Source organism: Petaurus breviceps, unplaced genomic scaffold (genome assembly GCF_028583685.1).
Source record: "Petaurus breviceps papuanus isolate PSGF00001 unplaced genomic scaffold, PetGlider_PUasm1.0 532, whole genome shotgun sequence".
Classification (NCBI taxonomy): Eukaryota; Metazoa; Chordata; class Mammalia; order Diprotodontia; family Petauridae; genus Petaurus; species Petaurus breviceps.
Genome location: NW_027186361.1, coordinates 1,231,462 through 1,247,451, shown reverse-complemented (window position 1 = coordinate 1,247,451; position 15,990 = coordinate 1,231,462).

The window sequence follows — 15,990 nt, the reverse complement described above, 5'->3', positions numbered from 1 at the left end:
AAGGGAGGAAGGAAGGAAAAGAAAGGGAGGGAAGGGGGAGGGAGATGGAGGAGAGACAGAGAGATGCTGGGGTGGAATGGGATCACTTGTGTATGTAAAGGGATATGTCTTGGCAAGGAGAAGGACACCTATCCACGTGAGGCAGAGGTGAATATACAGATAGTGGCAGAAGGCATCTGGGAGAAATGAGTTAATGAGGAGGAAAGAAGAGGGAGCTCTTGGTGAATGGTCTCAAACTTCTTATTGAAATATTAGGATGTCTCTGTTTTTTTTCTGTCTTTGTCTCTCTTTCTCTGTCTCTCTTCTCTCCTCTCGTTCTCTCTCTGTTCCACTGTCTTCCTCTCTGTTTCTGTGTCTCCGTCTATCTGTTTTTCTCTCTCTATGTCCCTGTCTGTTTTTCTGTCTCTTTTTTTCCTGTCTTTGTTTCTCTTTCTCTGTCTCTCTTCTCTCCTCTCATTCTCTCTCTGTTCCACTGTCTTCCTCTCTGTTTCTGTGTTTCTGGTTCTCTCTTTGTCTCTCTGTCTCCTCTCCTTTTCTTCTCTCTCTCTCTTTGTCCGTCTGTCTCTGTCTCTCTCTGTCTCTGTCTGTCTCTCTTCTCCAAATTGCATTGTTAAATGTATAAAATAAAATACATAGAATTGCTAAGGAAAGCAAAGTATAGTAAAAGTGCAGCTACAATTCCCGCTCAGACTCTCTCCATCACAATTATTCTGCGCCCCTGGCTATCAGTGTCCAAATCCCATTCCCCACCCCCCCCCTACCTGCTCACTTATTCCCATCCTCTCAGCTGAGGGGAAGTCATGGGAAGTTTGAGGAGGGATGAAAAGTTCTGGAAAAGATTCTGGGATGAGTGGGATAATGAGTCAATTAAGGGGTTGTAAAAAGATTGCTTTGCTATGGTGAGGGCCCAGTTGAAATTATGTAACAAATTTGTAGTGGATTGAGTCACCAGCATTTTGTGATTTTCTCCAACTTCATTTGGTAGCATGTGAGCAAGAGTGAAGACAGCAGGTGGTGAGAATAATTCAAGGCTGGAGCTTTGCAAGACAAGACTAGCAACAGGATAAAGGGTCAAAGGATTCAATAGAAATGGATAGTTAAACTGGTCCACAAAGGGGTCAGGATGGGACAGGGGGGAAATGTAATTAGTGCGGGGGCAATGGCTTGGGAGAGAACTAAAAAGGGTTGAGGATTGAAGGTTATGATGAAGATGAAGAACAGGGTTTGGGGTTGCAAGGCATAGGGAGAGGTAGAATAACAGCAGATTATGATCAGATAAGAGAATTTCCAAGTTCATGCAAATAGAAATGGAACATTTGTGAATGATGGCAAGATCAAGGATATGACCATCTCTGTGCAAGAGGAGGTCATGGGAAATGGATAAGTTGAGGAACTGGGAGATAAGGGTGTTGAGGGTGTGTCAGTATGTGTGCTGAAGTCCTCTAGTGTGAGGGCAGAAATTAGGGAGGAGAGAAAGACTGGGACCCAGAGACTGAGGAAAGAAGCGGAGGTCGGTATGATTGCCATTAAGATTTTGATTGTATTGTAGATATGTATTGCATGAATCTCAAAGGAGGAGAAATTATTGAGTGATGGTGGAAGGAGGAGAACCAAGAGATGGCAGTAGAGAGCAAGTACTATTCCAACTCTCTTACCTTGACCAGTAAGTTGGGGCAATGAGGAAAAGTGTAATGAGATGTGTTATTAGGAGGGATCCAGGTCTAAGTGAGTTCCAGAAGAAGGAAGTGGAAAAGAAAAAGATTTGAAATGAAAGCAAGTTTATTACCTATGGAGCAGACATTGCAGAGGGCACAAAGCGAGTGGTGGGTAGCTTTAGAGTATGACAATGAATGAGTTGGGTTTAGGAGGATAGGAACAAGTGCCATAGGGGGATAGTGCCCAGTGGGCAATAGAGACTCGGGTTTGAACAACAACAACCCAGGGTTCAGAATCACTGGGATGGGGAGGTTATGAGCAGATGGGAGTTTGTTAAGCAGAAATGAGTTCAGGTGGGTTATTAACATTACTAGTGATTTGTCTCTGGACTGAGTCTTCTCAGGGTGATAGGAAACTCAGGCAAGGGGACCAGTTGGGCAAACTGATGGAAGGGTGTTTCTATTATATTCCTGAAGGCAGGCCAGGTCAGAAGACAGACCAAAGGAGCAGGAAGGAATGGTGCCTCTATATCCCTGCAGTCAAGGACTGCAAAAAAAGAAGCTCCAAAAGGAGACCATAGACATAGGAGACAATAGATCCTATGAGCAGGAAGAGGACGGCTTAGGTGATCTGGCATGCTCTCTGTGCCTCGTAGGCAGGAAGAAGCTAGCCCAGGAGACTGGCAAATGATAGAATGGTGTCTCCAAGATACCAAGAGTATACTAATTGCCTTAACCAAATTAAAAAAAAAAACTTAATCAGCTTTCCAAGTGAAAGGATATGGAAGCCAAAGGCAACACCATTTTAGAATATAAAATTGTTTTTAAAATCTCATAAAGGAGGATGGTGGAAGATTATGAGCATATAAAACAACAAGGAAGAAGCAAGTTTATAGAAAGTTTGACAGGAAATCCAGCAAAGTGATATCATCTAGAAAACATCAAGGGAATCCCATAAAAAATGGATAAGATCTGTCAGAGATCTTGATAACAAATTCTTTTGTTCCATCATTGACAATATAGACACAACAGTAGAACTCAAACACCATCGTGCTACATAAGGTATGGGCATGACATTAAGGAAAAATTGATTGGAGAACACATGAAAAAGATGAAGGACTCCCAGAGCAACCAACCTTACAAGTCGATGGCTGCAAGGAATTAGGCAGTTTTATATCCCATACCAGCTGTGGACACCCCTGAATGTCCTTTGAGTTTGGGGCCCCCTCGGTGCACTTTGAGCCCATGTCTAATCTCCAGACAAGCTTCTTTGACTTTCAGTTTCTTAACGATCTCACAGATATCAAGTGTACAAGGTTCAGCTAAGTTTTTCCCCCTGACACATAAGCACAGCAGCTCACTAAAAGCAGATACGTTGATTTTGCCCACTTTCCCCGACCCATATTTCATATTTTCTTTCCTCTTTGCAAAGGAATGCATTTCAACGCATGATTTCTTTTCTTCCTGTAAAATATATGTGGGCACTTAATTAAAGTCCAACAAAGTTCACAAAACAGTGTACTCAGAAAATGTCCATTTTCTTATCCAAGGTTTTATCTCCTCAGCAATTTATTGGAGCTGTAACTGAATAAAGAACGCAGATGTTCTGGGGAACATAGAGAATAAAAAAAACCTAGAGAATAAACATATTAAAAAATAAAAGATTCTTATCTCAGGAGTTAGAAACTTTTCTTCCATTAAAGCACTTTTAATTATTTCATCAATCTAACAAAAACAAAATCAAAAGGACCTTAAAATATTTTTGGCAACCATAACCCTCTGATCATGCACACAGGGGGGCTTGGACATGAAAAGAATCCCCATCAGCCAAAAAGCAATGCTGATAGATGTGTCCAAAAGCCCCAATGACCTTGGCATGATCCACTCAAACCACCATTAACCTCAAATGCTCATAATGGTTCCTTTGTAGTTCAATGAATTGTTAACCCTTCTTGAAAACTTCTCTCAAATGTCCCAGTTGACTTTAGTCCACTGAATTTTTGTGCAATGGCTGAGCAGTCTTTCAGAACCTTAGGGTCATTGTCATGACCATGAGGACCTCAGCAGGATGTTAGCATAAGGAACAATATACTGGGAGTCAAAGACTTGGGTACTGGTTCCCATAAGCTGGGGCAAGTCATTTCTTTCTCTCAGGGCCCGTTTTCTCATCTGTAAAATGGAATGAAATATATGATCTTTAATGATGATTAGAGTCTTCTGGCTCTAATACTCTGATTCTGTGACAGTCTAGTTGACCTCCACATGAAGATGGAGAAGGTATGGGAGACTAGACTGAGCTCCCAGAATCCCATAGACAGTTATTGGTTGGTCAAAGTATTCTTTGTGGGTGCTAAATTGAGTTGAGCTACTTTCTTTTTCTCTGAGTCAGTTTTCCTTAAAGGAGACTACTACATTCCTCATTCAGTCTGGTTAAACAGGGCATTTGATCAGGTGGATTGCCTATTGGGTTTGTTACACTGTTTGGACAATTGGCTCTCATCTTTAAGAGAATCACAAAGTCACAGCAGGCAGCCAACTGAGGAACTGTGGCTGCAGTTCAGAGGCATATGTCAGCCAAGGAGGTCACCACTACTGGCCTCTTTGGTTTGGCAGAAAAGCCTGATTTCGAGGGATGAGGAGAAGATGTTTGGGAACCATCTCCAAACTCTGGATCATACCATCGTTAAAGGTTGAATTGTGTAAAACTCAGAAACCAAGTTCTAATGGAATAACCAGGATCCCTTTCTCTGTTCCCCAAAGTTCCCAATCTCTGCCAAAGGCAACATCATCTTCCCAATCACCGGGTCATCCTCAAGTCTTCACATCTCTGCCAGCCCTCCCACCCTCCATAGCCAATAGGTTACCCAAATCTCACATTATATCTATGCTGTATCTCACCCTGAACCCCTTTTCTTTCTTCCCACAGCCACCACCCTAATTCAGGCCTTTTGTTACCTCTCACATGGACTATTGTTAATAGTCTCCTACCTCAAGGTCTCCCTATTCCAAGTCTCTCAAATCCATCTCCCAAATGACTTCCAAAAGAATTTTCCTAAAGGCCTGACCCATTCCCCAAACAAAGATTTGCAGTGACTCCCCTTGCCTTTAGGTTAAAACACACATTCCTCTATGTCCAAAGGGCTATAAAACTGTGCAGACCCTTTGACCCAGCAATACCACTTCTTGGTTTGTATCCCAAAGAGATCATTCAAAAGGGAAAAGGACCCACATGTACAAAAATATTTATAGCAGCTATTTTTGTGGTGGCCAAGAACTGGAATGCCCACCAATTGGGGAATGGCTGAACATGCTGTGGTATATGAATGTCATAGAATACTATAAGAAATAGTGAACAGGCAGATTTCAGAAAAACTTGGAAAGATTCATATGAACTGATGCTGAGTGAAGTGAGCAGAACCAGGAGAACACGATACACAGTAACAGCAACATTGTACGATGACTGACCTTGATAAACTTAGCTCTTTTCAGCAATGTAATGCTCTAGAAGAGGTCATCCACATCCACAGGAAGGATTATGGAGTCTGAATGCAGATTGAAGCAGACTATTTTCTCTTTTTTTGTTTTGTTTTTTGTTCTTTCTTTCTCATGGTTTTCCCTTTTGTTCTGATTCTTCTTTCCCAACATGACTAATGTGGAAATGTGTTTAATATGATTGTACATGTATGGCCTATATCAGATTGCACACCATCTTGGGAGGGGAGAAAATTTAGAACTCAAAATCTTATGAAAGTGAATGTTGAAAACTAAAAATAAATAAATAAAATAAACATTCCTCTGGAATTTAAGACCCTTCATAATCTAAATTGAGTCTATCTTCTCAGGCCGATTCACATATTGCTTTGCAGCATGCAGATCATACTACAGCCAAAATGGACTGTTTCTTGCTCCCTGACATTCTGTGTCTCACCTGCTTGTGTTTGTATGGGCTAACCTTCATTCCTGGCATCCCCTCTCTCCTCACCTCTGCCTCTTGGAAGCCCCAGCTCCCTTCTGGGTTCAGACCAAGAGCCACCTCCCTCAAGAGACCTTTACTGATTGCTCTGGGTGTTTGGAGTCTGCCCCCTCCCCTGGACCCCAAATCATTGTGTATTTTGAAAATGTAGGGGGCAGCTAGGTGGCATAGTGAATAGAGCACCGGCCCTGAAGTCAGGAGGACCTGAGTTCAAATCCGGCCTCAACCACTTAACATATACACACAAAAAACTATCTATGTGACCTTGGGCAAGTCACTTAACCTCAATTGTCCTACCTTCCCCTCTCAAAAAAAAAAGAAAGAAAATGTAGCCCTAGCCAATCTGGTTTTCCTTTTTCTCATCTACCAAATGGGGGGAACATACTAGATGGCCTCTGTGGTACCTTCTAGCAAGTTCTATTCTCTGATCCTAGTGGGATTTGGAGGCAGAGGCCCTAACTTGGAATCTGAGCTGCTTAGTAGCCATGTGACTTTGGGCAAGTCCCTTATAATTTCTGGGACTCAAATGGCATCCTCCTCTGTAATGAGAAGGTTTGGGCAGCTGGTCAGGAAGCCTCCTCCCAGCTCTGATTCTTTTCATTCTAAAAAAGAGTCACCAAAGTTTATTTAATCAGCAAGCATTTATACAAGTATATCCATCTATATGTACATGTGTATGTACATACACATGTACATACATACATGTATATAAACACATACATGTGCATACGCATTGTGTGTATATGTACACATACAACAAGCATTCCTACTGCGTGTCAAGCATGATGCTAGGTTCTAGGAATACCTAGGAATTGTGATCTCTTGTTCTTTCAAGATTTGAGGGTATGAGACACAGAGAAAAAGCCTCATCTTGTGGTTGTGCCCAGACCTGGCCATGTACCATGTGACTGTACCCTTAGGACCTCTAAGCCTTTTCATCCACCCTGCCACTGTACCCTCCCATGTGTGGTGGGTTTTTTTTTCTCTCTACCTATTAGGATGTGACCTGCTTAAGAGCTGAGCTTGCCTTACTTTTCTATTTGTATTCCCACATTATACATTATATATGTAGGGTAGAATATACTATTCTGAAACAACATATGATGCTATTAGAAGCTACCATATTATACTATCTTTGGGAAGCACTGGCCTGCACAGGCCTTAGTGCCTGGTACATAGATGGTTTTCATACATTCCTTCATTCATTTCACTTAAATACTGTCTGTGTTCAGAGGATTTGGGGGGCGGGGTAGAATAATGTCTGTGTTCCATGGAGCAGTTGCTAACCCTCCAGGGATCTGATTTCTTGAGAAGCTAAAATTTCCTTTGTGAGGAACAATGCCTATGCATTCAGGAACTCCAGGTAACTTTGTCAGACTGCTGTTAGCTCTTCCAACACAGACTTCTCTTTATCAGGAGCTTCTCTGCTTTGCAAACAGGGAGGCCAGCAATGAAGGCCACTTCAGGCTAAGGAAAACGAATAGAGAAGGCCCACACGCCCAATGATTTTGGAGCACCTTACAAAAGAAGACACTAAGCCACCAAAAGGGGAAGGGACTGGCTCAAAGTCATGCATGGGTTCCTAGCCTAGAGCTAGGACTGACCTCAGAGGTCAAGTAGTCCAGCCCCCTCATTTTACAGAGGAGGAAACTGAGGACTCAGGAAGTTAAAATTATTCTCTAATATCACACAAGCAGTAGTATCCTAGGCAGGATCTGAACTCAGGTCTTCTAACTGGAAAGTATGAGTTCTTTCATATACCATGCTAGGAGCAAAGGTGGGAGGAAGACAATAGTAAGTGAAGCAAAGGAAGATGGCAAGGCCTAAACCTTGCACACTTGGGCATTTCCCATCTAGTAATGCCATACTAAGAGATACCGAGGCAATGGAGTGATTCATAGAAACCAGGGCACTTTGTACATTTCAAAGGCTTCAAACATCAGGGCAGGCAGCCCCTCCCCACAGCTCTGTGGCTGGCAATAGTAAAGAGCCCATCCCCTGCCACCTTACCTATACTGCCCATAGCTGAGATGCCACAGACCATTCCAAGGTTTGAAATCAGTCCCTGTAAACCTATGCTTTATTCTAGCCTGTGCAAACAGAGAGATCATTCTATTCTGCTTAATCAACAGGCTTTCATTAAATTCCTACTATGTGCCAGACTGTGCTAGACATCTTCAAACTTTGTGTATTTCAACTAACAATTGCTCAACATGAGAGGCAGCATGAGGCAGGGCAGTGGGCTGGGCTGGGCCCCCGGACACCTCTGAAACAATTTGGAAGTGTGACCCCGGGCAAGTCACAACCTCTCTGGGCTTCAGGCAATTCTTTCCAGACTATATGGTTCAGCTGAGAGGCTGATCTGTGTGTGGACAGTTTCCACACCAGGAGATTGATGAAATCACAGGTCTTGAACAACACCAAGAAGTGTCAGGCATGAATGACTGTGGAATCAAAACATGTGCAGAAAAAAAGACTCTGGGGGTCATCTGGGTTTGTAGATTCCCATTATACTATCTCAGGGCAGCAGATGATACTATCTCAAGGCAGAATATTATGCCATCATAGGCAGCCTAGGAAACTATCCCCTGGTACCATATTATACTGTCCTAGGGTAGTATATATTTTTTTATATTGTAGACCTAGTATTACATTACACTATATCAGGGAAGCAGATGAAACTCTCTCATAGCATATACTGCTATCATATACATTATATATAGGGCAGAATATTATACTATCTATATTATTATTACTATCTATTATACTATTTATATTATTATACTATTATACTATACTATATTATGCCATCATAGGGCAAAATATTCTATTTTCTTAGGGCAGTATATTATATACTATCAGAATTTAGCATATTATACAATCTTAGGGCAGCAGATTATATCAGAGCAGCATATTGCGCTATCACAGGGCAGCATGTTATAATGTTTTAGGACAGCATATTATGCTATATTAGGACGGCATATTGTACTCTCTCAGGGAAGCACAGTATACAATCTTAGGGTAGGTGATTATGGTATCATGGGCAGGATATTAATGCTATATTAAGAGAGTATATTATACTATCTCAGGGCAGTATATAAAACTATCTATGGGGAAAATATTATACCATCTTGTGGCAGCATATTATACTATCTTAAGGGAGGACATTGTATATATTGTTTTGTATTATATATAATATTGTATTGTATATATAATCATCATCATCATCATATAATATAACATCTTAAGTCACTATAATATCCTGCCCTAAGACAGCATAATATGTTGTCCCATGATGGTATAATATAATGTCCTAAACTAACATAATATGCTTCCCTAAAATATTTTAATATGCTCCCCTGAGATAGGAAAATATGCTAGCCTGAGAGGGTATGATATGTTCGCCTAAGAAATCAGGATAAACTGTCCTAATATAGCATAATCTGCTGACCTGGGATTGTATAATATGTCCTCCTATGATATGTGATATATTGGCCTGAGGTTGTATAATATACTGTCCTCATAGAGCATAAAGTGCTGCCCTGCCATAGTGGGATATTCTGCCTTCTGATGCCTTAATATGCTGCCCTAAGATACTATAATATGCTAGCTTACAATAGCATAATATGCTACTCTAAAATAAGATCATATTTTGACCTATGGTATAATATTCTGCCTTATGAAAGCATAGTGTGCTGCTTTGAGAGAGTTTCATAAGCTTCCTTGATAGTACAATATCCTGCCCTAAGAGAGTATAATATGCTGCCCCAAGATGGTATAATGTTTTCCCCATAGATAGTTTTATATACTGACCTGAGGTAGTTTAATATACTGTCCTAATATAATATGCTTCCTTAAAACATTATAATATGTTGCCTTATGATAGCATGCTATATATGCTGCTCTGATATAATATAATCTGCTGCCCTAAGATTATATAATATTCTAAATTGTGATAGTATATAATATACTGCCCTAAAAAATAGAATATTTTGCCCTATGATAATATAATATTTTGCCCTATATATACAATATATAATGATGGCAGAATATGCTTCTTTGAGTTTCATATACTTCCCCAATATGATGCAATATATACTGCCCTAATATATATTATTATATATTATATTATAATTTATGTTGTGTTTATGTTGTATTTTGTTTATGTTGTGCTGGGATTGTATTGTGTTGTGTTGTGTTGTGCTGTGCTGTGCTGTGTTGTGCTGTGCTATGTTAGTTTTGGTTAGGTTATATATCTCAAAGCAGGATATTATACTGTCTCTGGGCATCATATTACGATATCTTGGGGCAGCATATTATACTATCTTAGGTCAACATATTAAACCATTGAAAGGCAGAACATTATACAAACTTAGGGACATATACTATGCTACTATAAGTTAACATATTATACTAAATTAGGGCAGGATAATATAATATCTCAGAGCATCCAAGGATGGTATCATGGGGCAGTATATTTTACTATCTCAGAGAAGGATATTATGCTATCATAGGGAAAAGTAATATGCTATATGAGAGGAGCATACTATGATAATATAGGGCAGCAGATTATACTATCTCAGGGCAATATTATATGCTATATTAGAACAGTATATCATGTAATCATAGGCAGACTATTAAACAATCCCAGGGCAGTATATTACACTGCCTTGGGGCAGAGTATTAAGCGATCCTAGGGCATGGTACCATACCATCTGTGACAGCATATTATACTATCTCAGGGCAGGCTATCGTACAATCTCAGGGAAGCACAGTACATTTTATATTAGGGAGACACATTATATTCTCTCAGGGGTACAAATTATGCTACCATAGGTCACCATATTATACTCTATCAGGGAAGGCTATTATACTGTTCTAGGACAGCAGATTATACTATCTCAGAACAGCGTGTTATACTTCCTCAGGGCAGCAGATGATAGTATCTTAGGGCCGACTATTATGTCAAGGCAACTTCACAGAACAAATCTCCTTAATAAAAGAATTTGTTCTGTAAAACTTGGACTCAGTTAAAAGGCCTCACCAAGGACCTAGAAGGTCACATGTGGTCTCGAGGCTGCAGGGTTCCCACGCTGACCCTAGTCCTTTTGGGATACCTTGTATAGCCAGGTGGCACAGTGTATGTAGCACTGGGACCCAAGTCGAGAAGGTCTGGGTTCAAATACAGTCTCGGATACCTACTAGCTGAGTGATCTTGGACAAGTCTTAGGCCTCAGTTTCCTCAACTTTAAAACTAGGATAATAACAGCACCTACCTCCCAGGCTTGCTATGAAACTCAAGTGAGAAAGTCTTTGGGAAACCTTTAGTACAGTGCCTGACTTATAATAGGAACTTAATAAATGCATGTTCTCCCCAATCTATCCCTTTTGTGAAATGTGAGATCAGAGGAACTGGAAGGTCCCCCCAGACAATCAGATTCACACCACCCCCTCTCCCATTTTAAAGGAGGAAACCATGGCCCCAGTGAGGGCTAGGGATCTGCCCCAAATTCCCCCAGCCAACAATTCTGATGGCACCAACATGAATAAATGCCAGAAGCTTTCATAGTGAACATATCTGCTCTGATGAGAATAAATGACTAGGATGTGATGGCTGCAGTGGGGAAATTGGCCAGAAAGCAACAACATAAATGATCTCCTTTATAACATATGGTAACATATACTATGCTAGAGTACAGTCATAACTGGTATTTAAAGTTTGCAAAATATTTTACATGCAATTTCTTATTTGGGCTTCATGACAAAGGAGGGAGGTGCTAGAGATTATTATCCTCACTTTACAGAGGAGGAAACTGAGGCCTACAGAGTGGAGGGACATGCCCAAGGTCACCATAAGCCTCCTAGTTCTAGAGCTGGAAGGTCTAGAGCTGGAAGATCACCTAGTTCTGAGGCCCAGAAAGGAAAAATTACTTCTCCAAGGTCACACAAAGGATCATAGCACCTAGGCCAGAAGGGACCACAGAAGCCAGATTGGGTGTCCCAAAAGTCTTAGTGCAGTTTTTAAGCTATTAAATTTTAAAAGCTTAAAGCTACCCCCTCCTTTTTTAGTTTTAATTTATTAACCACTGGTGGTGATCCATGAAGTGTGCCAGAGGATGTAGATGTATAAGCATGTGTATTCTATGTATGCAAACTGAAGGACACATTGTAATGAAGATTTCTGTCATTAGGAATGTATTTTGACATTTTAAAAAAATTTAAGCTATTAAAACTTAAAATAGCAATTAAGATTTTTAGGAAACCTTATGAAATCCAATCCCTTCCTTTTACAAAAGAGGAAACTGAGTCATAGGGAGGGTAAGAGACCTAGGGGAATAGATCTAGATCTAACCTCAGAGGCCACCTAGTTCAACCCCTCATTTGACAGAGGAGGAAACTGAGGCTCAGAGAGGGGGAAGGATGTGTGCATCTGGAGTGGGAATATTATTCAGGTCTTTCTGACTCCAACTGCAGCTCCCTAACCACTCGTTCCCACTGCCCTTCTAAGCAAAGGCAATAAAGTAGTTCCAAGTCCAATCTGTATAGCGTTTTCAAGTCCAAATACCTGCAGGAGAGCTGAACTATTACTTCCCACTAAAAAGAAACACGTCAGTCATAGGGGCTGGAAGCCTGCAGGAGACCAAGCAGGAATTGGATTTCGCATTTGGTCGATGTGGGTGGGAAACAGTGGAAACCTGGAAAAGAATGTAGACAGACCCAATGCAAGTGACAAACACATGTAGCTGTTTGCCTCCAACGTGTTTTTCATTAGGGATAATATCAAAAGAAATTCAAGGCAAAAAAAAGGAAACAAACAGTATTCAGAATGATATTAATACTAAATTGAGTTGCAGTCATCTTCCTTCTAAACATCCCTGAATAAATGAGGATTCTGGAGAACCCTGAACAAAGACACGGAAATCAGAGATCATACATTTGAAAACCAGTGGCTTATTATAGCCTACACAAGGTCAGCATTGTGGGAAATGAAACTTCACTATGGAAACAGCAAATAGGCAAAAGCGTAAATGCATGCGTGGTCCTCCCATTCCCCAGGAGCAGCCCCTGCAGTCATGTAGGTGACAGAGAAAGCCCAGTCAGGGTGAGATATTTATTTAAAGGGAAACTAGGTTTGAACATGAAGGGGGTGGGGGGTGGGGGGGAATGATGCTTTGTCCTTGACGGCTTGCTACTGAGAGCAATGGAGATCAAACCTCCTGGGCTTTTGACAATTGGGATGCAAGACTACAAGAGTCATAATCTGAGAGTAAATGTACTGGGTATTGATATTAAACTGCTAGAATTTATTTCTCCCATTCTAATTAAGGCCCTTGAAAGAGTGCCCTAGGAAGTAAGCTTTACATGAGAAACCACAGGTTTCAACCACAAATGGTGGTGGTCCATAGAATGGAAACAAAAATGACATAAATTTGAATGGAGGATTCAGACATACCCTCTAGACCTATACATATATACAATGACATATATATTAGGACCTAAACATGTGTGATCCTATTTGTGACACTAGGTAGGTAAATCAGTTTGCCTCCCTGGGCCTCAGTTTCCTCCTCTGCAAAATGAGAAGGTTGTACCAAATGCCCTGAGATCCCTTTCAACTATACATCTATGATTCTCTGACTACTCTGGGGTGATCTCAGCTTCTAGGATGTTACAAAAAAATTGGGAAATAAAAAGGTACTCAATACAGAATATGAAATAAGTAGGTATTTAATACATATACGCAAAATAATCATCATAGGGAATAAGGACTGGACCTCTGATTTCATCAATATAAGGAATTTAGGAATAAGGACAACACTCCTTTTACCAATACAGGTCAGAACCTTCTGTGACACTTAGAATCCTATAGATTTGCCTAGATCACTGAGAGGTCAAATGATTTGCCAGTTGTCACACAGAGAAACGTGGTGGGTACACATCTGGGAATTTATCCTGTGTTATACAAGCTTTGAGGTCGGCTTTCTATGTACTAGACATACTGCCTCAGTCATCAGGCATATATAGTCAATCTCAGAGGAAATACAGTGAAAACCCAAAAGTGGTTTGTGCCTCTCTAGTAACATCAGGAGAATAAAAAAGATATGTAGGGGTCAAAGAACCAACCAACCAAAGAGATTAAAAGGCCACAGGAGAAAAACGGGGAGAAAATTTGTAACTCAAAATCTGGGGGAAATGAATGATGTAAATCAGAAGTTAATAAAGCATTTAAAAAAAGAAAAGAAAAGAGCCAGCATGGCTTCAAGAATAGGTTTTACCACTCTAAACTTTCCCCAGCACTTCACACAATGTCTGGCACCTGGTAGGTGCTTAATAAATGAGATCAAGGGAATGTTGTATATGTACCATACCAAAATTTTGACAAAGCTTTGGACAAATGCTACTCATGCTACTCTTCTAAAAAAAAATGAGGGATAGTATTATTAGATGAATTTGGAACTGATTGAGTAGCTAGGCTCCTCAAATAGTTATTTGTGATTTAATGTCCCCTTGGAAGGAGGTCTCTAATGGAGTGCCCACAGCTATTTAGCCCAGGGCAGTTAGCATTTAAAAAAAAAAAAGGCCACAGGAATTAGAAGAAACAAAGACCATGGAAGAGAATGAACAGAACAGAAGATAAGAGAAACAGAAAAGTTAAAAGACAACAGGAATTCTTATTAAATCTTCCCTGAATATGTTAGGGACTTATGGATTTGCTAAAAGTTTAATCATCTCACTTTATAGATGAGATTTCAGCCTTGTTATATACCTAGCTCCCTTTCACTCACATTCGCCTTCTTTGTTCTTCACATGTCCCATCTCTGAGCATTTACACTCACTTTCGCCTGTAATAGGCTGCCCCATTACCTTTTCATTTCAGAATTTCTTGTTATCTTCACTTAGCTCACATTGTACCAAAGAGCCTCACCAAAGAAACAAAAACAAGATAATAGATTGGGGATGAAAATACACAGAAGAAAAGGGCTACCTAAAAGAAGAGAAGCAAAAAACAAGAACATTAAAAGGAAATACGCTCAGCATGCAAGCAAAACATATGGGTCTTGAAAACAGGATGTGTAGAGACAACCTAAGAATCATAGGGCTCCCAAAAGAACATGACAGGACAAAACCTTTAACACCATAATGAAGGAAATAATACAAGGAAACTGCACAGAACTTCTGAACATAGAAAATAAAATGCCAATTGAAAGAATTCACAGTTCGCCTCCAGAAAAAAATCCAAGGCTGCAAACTCTAAGACACGTAGTGGTTAAATTTAACAATTCACTTCAGAAAGAAGTTCTGCAAAAAATCAGGAGAAAGACCTTCAGATACAAAGGAAAGGGTATTAAAATACCACAAGCCTATTCTGAACCCACTAGAAAAATGGAGGAGGAAATAGAATAGTAAGTTCCAAAGATCAATGGAGCTCAGGATATAGCCCTAAGGTGACCTAGCCTGCAACTCTGAACTTAACCATACATGAAAAAGATGGACATTCAATAACAAAGATTAGAAACCTTTTTTTAGGAAAAAAAAAAAAACAGAACTAAAGATATTATTTGCTTCTCAAACATCCCAAACAATAAAAATGCAGGAAAAATTAATAATTCCAGCAGGCTAAGACAGTAACAACAGAGTAACAACAGGAGGCCAATGAGAGATTTCTTTCTAAATGTACACAAGGAGATGGGAATGAAGGTGAAAGCTTGATAGAAGTCATAATGAAGAGGCAGACAGGGAGAATTATGGACAGACCCTGCCTACAGGTGAATCAATGGTTTTGTGTGTGAGAGGCGTTTTGGGAGGGGACTACATTACAACATGGGAAGGTACGTGAAAGGAGGGAAGGGGACAGGGAGATAGAGAGGAATGTGTGATGTGCCAGAATCAAATTAAGGGCTAGCAGTGAATGGAAGATGACTTCTATGGGCTTAGAAAGAGAAGAGGCTATAGGGGAGTGGGTGAAGGGGGGAAGTATTGACAAGAAGGGGAAAGAAAAGAGACCTTACTTCGGTGGTAGGAGGAGGTCCGGCTGATGAATGCTCTTATGGGTGAAGAAAGATGGTCTGTGAAGGGGGATAGGGACCCTACACTCGGTATGGCCAGGGGGATTTGATCTCTATATTGAAAGGAAGGGAGTTGAAACACCTGGGGGCAACTGACACCTGGGATAGTGGGAGTGCTGGACACAGGGAGGAGATTTTTGAGGCAAATGTGTGTGTGGGGGAAGGTAACCAGGGGAAGCTATAGATCAGTGGTGAACTGAATAATCAGGGATGGGGGTGGGGGGAGTAAGGAAGAGGGCTATTATGGAGCACTGTCTTCTCTGACATAATTGGCATTTTTCTGGGAGTGAGACAC